The sequence below is a fragment of the Mus musculus genome, chromosome 3, assembly GCF_000001635.26.
Source record: "Mus musculus strain C57BL/6J chromosome 3, GRCm38.p6 C57BL/6J".
Taxonomy (NCBI): domain Eukaryota; kingdom Metazoa; phylum Chordata; class Mammalia; order Rodentia; family Muridae; genus Mus; species Mus musculus.
In genome coordinates, this window is record NC_000069.6 from 34,314,136 (window position 1) to 34,328,682 (window position 14,547).

At 44.2% G+C, this 14,547-nt stretch overlaps 1 long non-coding RNA gene across 2 annotated transcripts in view; it reads right to left on the reverse strand.

The window, feature by feature from the left end:
* The window catches only part of Gm38505 (predicted gene, 38505), a 53,526-nt gene that overhangs the window by 15,963 nt on the left and 23,016 nt on the right, over nt 1–14,547 (reverse strand). For both annotated transcript variants that reach the window (NR_166363.1, NR_166362.1), the window contains exons 3-4: nt 10,684–10,855; nt 8,102–8,225 (exon numbers count right to left, since the gene is read on the reverse strand). This is a non-coding gene — a long non-coding RNA (predicted gene, 38505). The remainder of the gene's footprint in view (nt 1–8,101; nt 8,226–10,683; nt 10,856–14,547) is intronic.

A 14,547-nucleotide genomic window follows, 5' to 3' on the forward strand; every position in this document is an offset into this window, starting at 1 on the left:
TCACTGGGGCAAAAAAAAAAAAAAGTCCTAATGTCAGAACAGATTTTTATGCAAGGAATAATTTGAAAGTGGTGGATTAGTTTCCACCTTTTGAAACACAGTGCTTTCTGTAATCTTCAAACATTATTTAGGATAATGGAAGCCATCATCCCCGTCCTCAAACGGTAGCACTCCCATTAGACTTTGCAGCTACCTCTCATTTTTTATATTAAAATACAAGGCTTAAAAGGTATTATCTTACTAAAGGGGGGCAATTGTAGAGATGATTTGATTGAATAAAGGAAAAAGCTGTACAGGCCTTTTAAGATCAAGGATGTATTGACGGAAAGCTATCATTACAGACAATTAATGTTCTCCAAGGGAAGAAATTGATTATGGACAAAGATGGACCCTAAGGAGCAGACATGTCTTAATGCTCTGAGGCCTTGAGGATTATGCGTCTCGTTCACAGCATTCGTATTTAACCCTTTGTGGTAACGAGCACGCTAGCTGGTTCTTACAGAATGACGAGAATCAAATTAAGTTGAGGGGGAAAAAAAAGAGAGGGGGTTGCTTTGTCAAGGGGTCGACTGTGATCCGCATTTGGTTCTTTAAACAATGCTCAGATAATTAGATTTGTCGTGTCTTTTCTGGATGGTGCCTTTTGGAGCAAACGGAGGCTGAAATGTACAGAAAATGAAATGGGAGAGTGATGGCCAGTCTGCGCATTGTTGAGGCGTGATAATGCCCAATAATTACAGTTAAAGACGCGCTTTCCTAAGGAGCCCCTGAACTTCAGCTGCATTCATGTTTCCAAATAACAAACCCTTTAACTTTCCAGTCCTTCCTATAGATCTCGTACAAAGCATCCATCACGTCGTTAGCTAGGCCCTTGCAGCCGTAGATCACAATTGGGTACTTAATAAGGTGGCAACCCCACTGGGGACATTTCACATAATTATTCTTAGCAGAAAGGAAATTGTTATGGCTTCCCCCCCCCCTTTTTTTGAGTTTGGCAAAATTCCAGGTGAATTAGTTTGGACTCCTAAAAACCTGTTCTGTGTCATTGGTGAATTTCATTCACTCCCCAGGCTGTGACTCCCAGTCCCTGCTCTCTACACTGTTGGTCAGTAAGTAGAGCAAGTCTTAGCATGTGGCTAGCCTCTCCAGTCCAGGGGTTGCCCCCAGGACCAGAGGATGTTGCTGCTGATTCGAGGCTACTGGTTTCAGAATGCTGGAGTTAGGGATGGGTGAGCTTTGAAAAATTGCTCTCTCTCTCTCTCTCTCTCTCTCTCTCAACTTTGCTCCCTGATGGTATGTTATGAATCTTGCCAAATAATTGGAGAAATTCACATGTTGACACAGTAAATAGCTTGTCTAGAGAACTCAGACTTTAAGTAGAAGTTAAGGGAAGAGAGGTTGAACCCTGGGCTCTAATTTTGGGCTTGGAGAGTTGAAAATGGCTGTCATTAATTAGCCCCGACAATTAGAACCATTTGTTATTCAAACGTGAACAATTTGAAGCCATCTCCTGATGTTCTTAGACCTCAGAGCTTTTAATTCACCACCACTGAATGAACTCACCCACAAACTTGGAAGTATTTAGCAAAGATCATATTAAGGAAGCAATGGGCAGATGAGCATGACCTATGGCCTTCCTCACCCAGCAACAGCATCCTGCATTACTCTCTCAATCCCAACTGCTATGGCCATGGAGCACCCCTTGAAGCTTGACATGAGCAACGACTCACATTATACATTTGATGGTGAGTGGCTGTTTCTGAAAGGTACCTTCCTGAATGAGACATTGCTCTTTATAGGGATCCTAGAGCATAGGAGTTGGGTGTGGGTGGTGCATGCTTGTTAAAACAGAACTCAAAGCAGATGGATAGAGAGTTCAAAACCAACTTGGACTACATAGTAAGACTCCATTCCAGCTCAGGGGGAAAAATCGAATACAGAGCATCCAAAGCCCTAACTCTAAGAAAGATTCCAGCTCATGAGACACGTAATTCCTGGGAAAATAAGAGTCCTAATGGTGGTCTGTTGCTATTGAGAGGGTCGTAAAGCCTTTTAAGAGGGGAGTTTATGTAAAAGATAAGTTGGGAGAAGCAGTTGCTAAGTAGAAGCTCCACTGAACAACTGTTTCTGTGGTTATGGATGCCACTGCCAAGGAAGATGGCAGGGCCATTCACAAAAATAAACAAGGAAAAGCAAGTGAATATGTCTGTGTGTGGGGGGAGAGGGCTGTAATACCACACTTAAATTCCAGGTCTGGTCCATGTAATGATGTCCTGTGGGAAAGCAAGGTCTAGAATGGAGGAGAGAGGGGTTTTAGAATCCTTGCTTGCAGAAGAGAAAAGTGAGAAAGCGAGAGTGGGAAACAAATCAGACTATACCTTGGAAACACAGAGAGAAGACAGAGATCTGCAGCTTCTATGACCTGGGAGCAGGCAGAAGAAGAACCTACATAGAAGCCATCAGTTTGGTCATCGACAGTCTATTCTAGGGCAGAGAGTAGAATCTGTTTGGGTTTAAATGCCAATTACCAAGGGAACTGTGTGTCCCTGAGGAAGTCATTTCATTTCTCTGAGCCTAAACTGATTCACCTGCATTTTAATAATACATTAACAAGGTGGAGGAGATGGCTCAATTTTCAAAGTGCTTGCTATGCATGCATGAGGACCCAAGTTCATGTCCAGCATCCACAACAGGAGAAATGGATGTGGTGGTAGATGCTTGCAGTACTGGTGGCAGAGACAGGCAGATCCTTAGGCCTTGATAGCCAGCCAGTCTAATCTAATTAATAAATCCAGGCAAACAGAAGAGGAGGAGGAGGAGGAGGAAGAAGAGGAGGAGGAGGAAGGATACTCTGATGAATGACCTCTACACTACACATGCGTGTGTACACACACACACACACACACACACACACACACACACTTGGGGCTGAAATCAGAAAGAGAGGGAGTATGGTGACAGGGAGGGAAGAGGAGAGGGAGAGATTTGATTCAAATATCAAATGTGGTGTGCATTTAAAATGTTCATTTTATCATATACTTATGAAGTGGTAGAGCCATAATTAGGCATATATGGTCAAAACATGAATAAACAAGGAGCCAGAAAGTAAAAGATTACAACCCAGTGTTTGGAGATAGGATGAAGTGTATGTTTTGTGGATGAGTCAGAGATCTAAGTGACACAAAGGCTAACATTTAGAAACCCTGTCACATGTTCTGCACCCTTTACATAATATCATACATGTGTTCTGCACACTAATCCTCGGGACCCGCAACATATCATTAGGAAGGAGATGACTGACATACATAGAAGGGTTGCTCTCCTCTGTGGTACACGAGCTGGGCAGAGATTAGAACCAAGGAAAATTTGACTCATGACCATTCTTGTTTGGTGGTCTGGAAGAAAACAGGGACAGAGCCATGATTTGAACCCACGATCGACTGAGGCTCAGTTACCTGCTTAATATCCAGATGGTATATATGCGTTCTGATCCCCGAGGGCAGTGTTTTGGAGGGGTCAGTTTGCAAGACTGAAAGATCACTGGTCTTCTTGGCTTCAAGTGGCTCTTTGTGACCTCTGGCTTCAGTAGACAAGCCACATTGGAAGGGCTTCCTTTAGAACTCCAAGAGCCAAGTCAGAAATCCTGTAAGGTATGCAATCTATGCCAGCAGTCTGTGAGTGAGCCTTTATACATGTCTATAAACCTGTGTGCTATAGAGTGCAAGCAGCAGTGGATGAGGAAAACCTACTTGGTATGTTGGGGTAGACCCTCATCCTGGCCAGTGGTTCTCAACCTTCTTAATGCTATCAGATTTTAATACAGTTCCTCAAGTTGTGAGGGCCCTCAGCCATAAAAATTTTTTATTGCTGCTTCATAACTATAATTCTGCTACCATTATGAATCTTAATATAAACATCTAATATGCAGGATATCTGGTATATGACCCCTGGTCTTTTGACCTTAAAGGGGTTGTTACCCATAGGCTGAGAACTACTGATAGAGGCCATTAGGAATCAGCATCCAGTATCCCAAAGCTGCCACCAGAGAGCAGGGACTCAGGACTTGTTGAGGAGCTTGGTGTATCCATATCTCCAGGCACTGGAGAGTCCCTGCCTTGTCTGACATAGTCATTACTTTCACATCCCGATGCACTACATTGCTCACACATCCTAGCTGATGTTGGAGGACACAGACCTGCACACCTTCAGTGAAGGACTGTAGAGTTACAGAGTATGTTGTGCCTGATAACAATGGCTGTCTATGTTGCTGGTTTCTGTGTCAACCATATAATGCCCTCACTCTTAGTTTATCATGAATTTCTTCTATGCACGAAGAAGAAAGTTGGGCTGGGAGATGGCTCAATGGGTTAGGCACTCGGTGTGCAAGCTGGAAGATCTGGGTTCGAATCACCAGGACCCACAAAGTTAATTATTAAGCAGCATATTGAGTTATGCTTCCAGCAGCTTCATTCATTTCTGCTGTTATGTCTCTTGGTCTTGAGTGAATGACCACTGTCTCCAAATAGTGTGAGCAAGCCCTGGCACTGGCACAATGAGAACATTGCCTACTGAAAATGGCCTGTGGCACAGTGACTCTATTTTGTGTGCATGTATGCATGTATATTGTGGTGTGTGTGTGTGCCCTATTGCTTAGCTATCATGTAGATTTGGCCATGGACTAGATCGGTGGCTCTTAGCCATGACTGCCAATAGAATTGAACAGTGAGAGATCCTATAGGCATATCTAACCCATGATGGCTATGCTGGGGATAGTTATGGATGTGGGCCAATACAAAATCGTGACCTTATTTTAAATTTACAAGAATTAGGAGATGAGCTTGGGACTTGAGTGCGAACCCTATAGATGCCATCCTATCACAAAACCCAAAGTTTGGACACAGCTAGAACTTTGAGGTACGTTGAACCTGAGTGCCACTCCCAGAAGTTTCTGAGATACAGGCTGCACTTTGGAGTTCCTAGGATCTTCCTGGGAGATAGGCATATTGTTTGATATGGAGAGTGGCAAGCAGGTTTCCAAGGGAAGCCGTTGGGCTTGGAGTTGTAGTTCAGAATGTCAGAAGTGGCCTTTTATCCCCAGGCTTCCAGCTTAGGGACCACACTTCAAGAACTACAGGTCTAGAAACTAAATATGGTGAACCAAGCTGAGATTTTAGTTGAGGAGCCCCAATTCCTCCTCCTGAGGCTTGGAGAGAGCCACTGTCAGGGCCCTTCTGGTGATGTGCACTTGTGTGCCATGCTGGCTAGAGACCCTTGGTTGGAAAGCGCAGTCAGGGAGTCGTAGACTGTAATTAGTAAAGAATTTTCCAAGACCTTGCAGGCAGCAGTTTTGATTCAGTAGGACTGGGCTGAGCCTGCACATCCACCTCCAGGAAGATGCACTGCTGCGCCCAGGGGCCATGCAGAGCAGCCAAACTTGAAGAATGCTTCTCTAGCTACCATTCGCCAAGTAGCCTGAGGGGTTGGCTGAAGTCTTTTAGCTTCACTTGACATCAACTGATTCAAAATCCTCAACAGTCCCGTTTGTCCATAGCTTTCTTAAACTATGTGTTAACATAGCCCATTGATATTTACTGAGTGACACTTGAGTCAAGCTCTAGGCAGGAAAGGACTGAGGTGCTGCTCCTAGGCTGGGGGGGGGGGGGGGCGGTGGCTCCATGAGCAAGGAATTAGCAAATGCAAGCATGGGAGCTGGAGTTCAAATCTCTAGCATCCGTACTAAGCACAGGCTGCTGTGGCAGCCCACTTGTTATCCTAGGGAAAGCTGGAGAGTCAGTCTGGCTGAGTTGGTGAGCTCTGCGTTCCTCAAGAGACCTCGGTAAATAAAGTGGAGTATAACTGAAGAAGACACCCGATGTCAACCTCTGGCCTCCAGAAGGACCTCCACTTGTACTCACACATATGTGAAGGTGCATACATATATGTATGCAACATCCTCCCACCCCCACCCACACCCCCACACACAGAGTGTGTCCCTCACTTCATGGTACTTAACATTTTAGCCAGAGAAACAAATATGTTTTATTTTTGCTTTTGTTTTAATATGCTCACCATTGCCTCCACGTTCACAAAGCAGATCCAAGCATCTGAGCTCTGGAGGAAAGCTGGAGGGGGCTGACGAAAGGCTCCCAAAGCCTGGTGGGGCTGACCAAACTGTCACTTCAGAGCTCAGAAGGCTGAGACAAGAGGATTGCTACCAATCACAGGTCAATGCAGACTGCATAATGAGTTACAAAGAAACCGAAGCTACAGAATGAGGCCCTGTCTCAAGGCACAAAAGTGAAAAGCACAAACAAGACAGATGGTTTTCAAAATAGTAGCCATCCGGGTCTCAGCTTGTTCTGAGCAGGCCATGAAGATGGGAGGTGAGGCTCTTCAGGTAAACAGGATGAAAGAGAAGGAGGCCAAATGCCCAGCCGTCACAGCATTGAAACATCGCCAATGGCCCGCCCCATCATTCCCTAAAGGAAGAGGTAGATGTGGCTATAAAATCCCCTAATGGTAAGAAACCATCTCTGAAACTCACAGGGGTGAAATCACAGGGACTTCCATCTAATTGTGCACAGGTCATCTTGTACATAGCTAGAAGGTAACAAAAAGATCAAAGAATTTGCACTCTGTTTATAGACAACTTTGACGTTTACATAGCATAATAAAGTCTTTTTGGGTGTGTCTGCACGGTTTCCCAGAAAACCTAAGTATGTTATTAAAAGGAACATGAGAAACTTTAAAAGAATCACGAAAACAAACAAAGCAAAACAAAACACAACATAACAAAAAAAAAATCAATGAATAAATAGTTTTTTTCTGGAGGAGATGTCAGCCCAAGTCTTTTGGTGACAACTCTGCATTATTACAGCTATGCACACAGATAATAATCATAAGAACGTCCTTCCTGTGTACATTCAGAACTCTCTCAGCGGCAGAGGAAACTAAATCAGAACAAATCTTCAGGCAGAGGCAGCTTTCACCTGTATTTTTTTTCAAGCTGAGAGCACTCCTTAATTACGAGGGTTTTTTTTTTTTTTAAACACCATTCTCAATTGGTAACATATGTTGCTGTCAGCGAGTATTTAGCACCTGCAGAAAACAGCAAGAAACGCACGACAGCGCGCATAGGTGGAACACCCACTGTGCGGCTGTGAACACTGTCAACAAATTGTACTTTGTTAATTTTTTTCTTATTAAAAAAAAATCCAAGAAAAAGACTTGGGAGTGCAGGTGTTCTGAGCACTGAGGCAGAGGAAGGAAGGCGAAGTTAGTACAGCCTTGGCCATGGGAGCTGGAATTGGCTCTCCATGCTTGAAGCATTCCCTGTCTCCTGCTTCTCTCTACCTATTTTTGGGTAGACAAGAAAACCCTCTATACGCACTGGCTCTGGCTGGTTTGGCTGGCCTGTGAGGCATTTGCCATCAGAGTCAGTATCTGTTGATCAGCTGCCGGAGCTTGGAATCAGCTCCTGGTGTCATGACCTCTACACAGGATGTGCTTGGAGAGAGCGGGTCCTTGTGAACCCAGCAATTCATTGTTATTAATTTGAGGGCTTTCCGTTTTGTTTGGGTTGGAGTCAGGTTCTCATGTAGCCCAGGCCAGCCTTTCATTGGCTGTTTTGAGATTGACCCTGAACCCCCCACATCTTGCTGCTGCTTATCCCAAGTGTTTGGAAGACAGGTGTGCGCTACCCTGGCTAGCATCTTATTTTCCGATTGATCAGATGTGGTTGTGGTAGGGAGGTGGTCCTGCACCTGTTCCTTCTACTGTGCTATCCTAAAGTGCAGGCTTGTCTTCAGCTCTGCGATTGCCCTTACGTCCCAGCTCCATTTTCTTAGCTGACAGCATTCCACATGGCACCGTGTATTTTGCAGACAGAACATATTAGCTGGGTTGGTACTGATTGGTGCCCCTACTGTGGGCCTCTCTGGTTCTTTTAGCTGTGAAAGGGGACTTTCCTGTTGTTTCCCAGGTCCTCCCATCACTGATAACTTTGTCTCTTCATTCTTATAAGCCCGTTCATGCAACAGGAGTGGGTGATAGTTTGTGTTTGAAGAGAAACCCTCTCCCCACCCTGTCAAGATAAACTTACCATATTGAGAATGAACACTGAGCCAGACATGATAGTGATATCTGCATCTAACCTGGCAAGATGACTTGACTCCAAGAGTTGATCACCACTGTTTTAAATCCAACACAGAGCTGACAGGGCGGCTCTAAATATCAAGTGAAAAAAAGGCAGTGTGTGAGGTTCTGTTTTGTAACATTTTAGCAGTCTTATTTTTTGTCTCTTCTCTCCTCTCACTCTGATGATAGGCACTGGAGACCTTACAACTACTAATATGCAAATTATACAAAGAAACCCACAAGGCATAGCATCCCAACACCACAGACTAGGGAGGCTCAAACCAAGCCAGGTCTGTGTTGTGGCCTCACATGCTGGCAGAGGCTCTTCATTCAATGGTGGCTCTGGCTGCCCCATGTGGGGAACAAGCGTCTGCACTTCTCACAGCTGAGAGAAGACCCTGGAAATGACACATTTTACACCTCTCAGCCGAGCATCAGAGCTCGAAAGCACTTCACTCCCGTCCCTCTGGGACAGAGAATCTGTTTGCAGTAATCACTGGCAGTGTTGACAGAATGTTCGAAACCATCTGCTCAAGGGCAAGTGTTAACTCTATCACGTCCTAATATTTTAAGCCCACTGATCCCCGGGCCCAGGAGACCTCCTGATGGAACTCTCTTTGGGCTGCGTGTCAGCCTGCTGTCAGTTATTATCCCACCGCAGCAAGGCCTGATGCACCAGCCAAGGCTCAGCGAGGAGAGGCCTGTGATGAGAAGTGTCGCATCTGGCTGTGCCAGGCAGGTCCTGTCAGCTGCAATACAGCCGTGGCCGTCTGAGGCTTGCAAGAGTGCTTCTGCAATATATATGCTTCTACCTTTAAGCTCATTTCTATATACAGGCTTCTTCCCTTGTTGGTAGAAGGCATGCATTATTAATATGGGTTTGTATCCATGTGTGCATTTCCGCTATGCGCACATAAGTACTTACAGATGTGCCTATAGTCGTAGGTCACCAGACTGCCAGAACTACTTCATAAAACATAGAATTCAGCACACAGGTTTTCTGGGGCATTACTCTCACATTATGCTAGCCAGTGATAAGTTGTTTAATTATTTGCACTATTCACTTATTTTATATGTATCACTGGCACAGTTGACATGTGATATCTGAGAATTAAAAGCTTATAGAACAATTAGGGGGAGACACACAATCTACAGTAAAAACATTAGAAAGCCCAATGGGCTAAAGACTTTGTGTTTCCCGAGGAATCCATTTGGCACTTCCTGTATCCCAGCCACTGGGAATGAAGCCTGCTGAGGGACCCCTCCCTGAGAGTGTCTCAGGCTCTCATCAGTGAGGCAGATGCTATTGGCCAGAGTGGCTCCTGGAGCACTGAAGGAGCTCCCGAGGTGAAACCCAGCACTGAGGAGCAAGTTCTCAGCTACAAGAGCCCAGATTTTATATGATGCTTCAGGTTTTCATTTTTGTTTTTGTTTTTATTTTTGTGGGAGACATCCTCTGCCTGTTTCCGTGCTGGGCCTTTCTAGGTGTGTGGCAGGTAAAGCGTGAGCAGAGACTGGCTACAGACTCTGCCCTAGCACTGTACTAATAGGCTTATGCCCCAGATATAACTGAGAGTAACCGAGTCAGTCCATAGTCACTGGGGCGGGTGCCACATCACACCAAATACTCATAACACATCTTCTTACTACCAAACTCTGTCAGGTCCCTTATATAGATCCCACTGTTATTATAATCCCCACAGAGTAAAGATACTAAGGCTTAGAAATGTAAAGGCTTGGTCAAAGCCACAAAGCTAGGGAAGTGTGTGAGCTTGGGCCACAACTTACACAAAGGACTCAAAGCTCATTCATACAGCTAGGCTGACTCAGTGCCAAAAGAGCACTCACCCAGTTCTTGCAGGTCACAGAGCAGAGCAGTGGGACTGTGTGTCTTCGACTAGACCGCCCCCCGCGGGATGGTCCCTTCTCACTTACTGGTCAGGCATTTATTATGCCCAAGTCCTGTGCTACCGGAAGGAATGTGGAAAGTCAGCTTGGGGTACAGAGCAGTTCTGCATCCTTCACATATGCATGGTTTTGTGGAAAGTGGAAGAATGTGAAAGCACACCATCTGATGAACATGCACAACTAGCAACTTCTGGATGTACTAGTGAGTGTACTCCTGTGTGTGTGTGTGTGTGTGTGTGTGCATGCATGCACATGTACGTGTGTGAGAGAGTACACTGTGTGCAAGTGTGTGTTCTGTGTGTGTGTGTGTGCACTCTGTGTGCATGTGTGTACACACAAGAGAAAGAGAGTGCACTGTTTGTGCGCATGAGAGAGTACATTGTGTATGTATGAATAGAGAGTGCACTGTGTGTGTGAGAGTGTTCTCTCTCTCTCTCTCTCTCTCTCTCTCTCTCTCTCTCTCTCTCTCTCTCTCTCTGTTATTCTATACTCAAAATTCCTAGGAGAGGCTGCCAGGTTACATCATCATGTGGTGGAAGTTCTGAAGTCTTTCAAAGAGAAGGTGAAGTCCTCTCGGAGAAGATAGAGAATGAAGCTTGTCCTGTTTAACATTGAAGATTTAGAAGCCAAGCATCTCACCTGGCAGATAGCAGAAAGTGTTCTGTTTTAACAGCTGCTTCTGAAGATTACTTCCTAGACAGCTTGGATTTCGAATCTGGCTCCTTCCTTGTCTCTGGGATATAGTTAATCCGTGCCGTCCAGATGATATTTCCTATTTTAACACATACTGTGGTCTGTGACTTTCTGTTGTCTGATCATAAAGGAGAGGTAGACAGAAATCAGAGACTGGTCTAATAACACATAAACATGTCAATAGATGAGTCCAATTCCTGGTGACCAAAAGCTCTTAAACTCTCTGGACCTCTGCAGTCAGGTGCACGAGGGTCCAGAGCTTCAGTTTCTATCTAGACAGGAGCAGCCCACTCTCAGGGACACTAAAGACCAAGACAGCATGGAAGACATACCACTATGTTATCCAGAATATCTCACATGCACAGACATTATCAGTTCCCACGTCTGGTTTCCACCCTCCATCCTGTTTACTTCCTTGCTTATTACTATCTGTAAAGGGAGTGATATTCTTAGCTTTGGACCACATAAAAGAGAGTAGAAAATAATGGAATCTTCATTGAAAATTACTTTGACATAGACTTTCGTAATTACTATTATTTATTGTATTTATTTGGGTGATTGTGATCTTCTTGTTTGTGTTACTAAATTTGAGGTCACACACACAAAATAATTCCTATATTACAGTTAATAGATATGGGACCAGTGAAAATGGATAAAGGTATTTGCTGGCAAGGCTGATGACCTGAGTTTGATCCCCACAAGCCTTGTAAAGAGAGAACTGACTTCAGCAAGTTGCCCTCTGACCTCCACACACATTCTGTGTTATGGTATGCATCCTTCCCCATGCACATAAACAAATGTAAAAAGATTATTAAAATGAATAGGATATCACAACTGTTTGCTACTTAAATATTTCTATAGGTAAGATTTTTAACATATGCCTGTGCCTTGGAGGTTGGCATTTCAAGTTCTCCTGCTCTGTGTGGAGCTGGACCTATAACACCCTCCCCTCCCATGCTCCCTTTAATCCCTCCAGACTCTTGCATGGTGGTGGAAATGAATCTCTGTCCCAGGTGCTGAAAGGACAGACCATTGCTATCCATAATCACTTCAGTGTACACTCTCACACAGTTAGTGACTGTCTTAGGATATAATTTATATATTTAAAAAACCTCCCTAAAATATATTATTAAAATTAAAGAGGATATAAATACCAAACACCTAGTAATTGCTCATAAACTGCATAGCTACCGTGGATGCAAGGGACGGTTGTTATCTGGCTTTTCAGGTTCATCTCTGGGGTAAAGTGCAACTCCTCAGGTGTGTTTCTGTTCTTCCCTTCAGGTAACACCAATAACGAAGAGGCTTTGTTTGTTCTATAATCAGTGGCTTCTAAAAGTTCGTCCTGTTTTGGCTTTCACAAAAGCCTTCAGGAGTGTTGAGTTACTATTACTTCTTACTCAGGACATCCAAGTTGGCTAGCAGTCATCTTTCCTGGGGTGGCCTTAGATGGCAGGAAGACAGAGGCAGCACTCACCTGTGAGGTGTGGAGCATAAGGAGAGCAAGTCCTGACACCCAGGAGGAGTCCTGGGTACCATGTATACATCTCTGGTCATGGCTTTACCTTTGGGGAGAAGGCTATAGTAGGGTGAGAAAGCTGGCAGGAATGTGGATCTTGGGTTGGCCTAAGCACAGTGCTCATGATGGGCGAGTGGGTGATTGAGAGGCAACTTCTGACTTTCTGAGGGCTGTGATGGAGAAGAAAAAGTGACTTAAGTCCCCCCTTAGAGACATTTAGGTGGGTTGCAAGCTGTGGGATTCTCTAAGTAAGCCTTGTCTCTTGCTTTTGCCTTGCTGAGCCCCTTCCGTGTGTGGCTCCGTCCGGCCAGCTGCTTCTGTGAACTCCCCTCTGTCATGTCCCGTCCCCCATGGCTGCTCAAACGGGGTCCTCCTGAGCTCTCTTCCTCTCCAGCTGCATCTGTGAGTCTCCCCTGCTGATCCATCCACTTCCTCAGCTCAGGGACAGTGCGAGGGAATGATTCCAGCAGCTAAACAGCTTTTATGCAGAGAGAATATTTAAATATTCCCAGTTTGCATGATTCACTTCACCTCATGCTATGATCAGAGGTTAATGGAGACAGTTTGGGCCTTCTGTTAGGTGAGACCGGAAGACTTTCAGAAATGAAGGACACGCTCTTTTAACATCCCCCCCCCAATTGTGAATTTTCATACAGGAGAACCTTTTATTCTACAGATTCATCTTTAGAGATGGTCATCTTATATTCCAGCTTGCCTTTGACTTCAGCTTCAGCCAAGCTAAAAGCTGGTTTGACAATTATTACCTCTACTGGATAGAATTTTATAATGGGCATTATGTTCTCTGTGTTTATATCACTAAAAATATGTTGCTATGTAGATGGTATTTTATAGTTCTTAATGGCTACTTTGCTTTTTTTGGGAAGCATTAATATACATTTAAGGCATGAAATACTGCAAAATGACCTGCCAGGCAGGCTTGTCCACAGGATGACCACAATTGTACAGTCCCTAACCCATGCATAACACCAGGCAAGCGTTAATTTACATGTCTTTATATGTCTATTTATATAGATGTGTTTCAAGCATCACTCCATATAGACATCTACCTTGACTGTGTAAGTTTCCTTGTTCTTCAATGTTTCCTTAGTCCCTCTTCTCGTTCTTCATCCCTTCCTTGCTTTCTTCCCCCCTCTCTCTCCCCTTTAAAAAAATCCTTCTTTTCTCTCTTCTGTCCTTCCCATGAGGCTATTTTGAAGTACTTTATTGTGACTCATAGGCTCATGGTCTGCACATCAGTGGTCCAACTTGCTTCATGGTAGCACTCATCTTTACGTGTGTCAAAACCTACAGATTGCTGGCATCACTCGGCTTTTGTATTCTTATTTGTTTTTGCACGTCCTACAAGTTCTTACAGAACATATAAGTAGTGCGTTTTATAGTACCTTTGTTCAACCGGCAAGGCTTTAATTTTTTTCATTTGATAATTTTACATTTACAAACTACCTGTATACTACTTATTCCATGGACTCTGAGCAATCAATCATACAATCTATTCTTTGCAACACAGTAGATATTGGAAGCAGGAACTCAAACAGTATATGCTAACCAAGTGATTATTTTTGTGCTCAGTGTTTTTCTGAGAATGGGGTGGGGGCATAAGAATGCAAAGTCAAATGGCATGGTTTCTCAATTCAAAGAAGTTCAAGAAGTTTGTCTAAGAAGCAAGTAATTGGTGTGTAGAGAATGTGTGTCCTAATGTAGCAGATTAAATGGGAATATGTGTAAGGCTACATGACATCACATCAAATGGAGATGATAAACCAGCAATTCGGCAAAGAAAGCTGCTATCATGGAGAATCACAGATGAGCTTTTATCAGTTGCTTGTTTTCTTGCCTGTTATCTTGGATTGTTCACCAAAGTGACTGTGTGGCTTTGGTTTCCTTTAACATCATCGACTTTGGGGTGCCATGGTATACAGTATCATTTACGTGGTTGAGTCTGCACCGAGGAAGGGGGATTTGTAGAGCTTAAGGCAAGTGGAATAGAACATAACCAGCCATGCTTCGAGAGTCCAATCGTGAATGCACATTATCTTTGAAGTTAACCCCTTGGGCTTGCTCATCATCACTCTTACACGCTTCTTGCAGGAAGTCTTTGGAATAGCCTCATGGGAAGTTGTCTCGGAACAAAGAGAGAATAATTCATCTCTTCCTCCTGCATTGTGGGCAGCAGAAACCCTGGCCATTTTTTTTTTCATCAAGATCTCTCAGAATGGCAGCAATGAAGAATGGTCTTAGATTTGGGAAGCAGAGTTTTACTGGGTCTATCT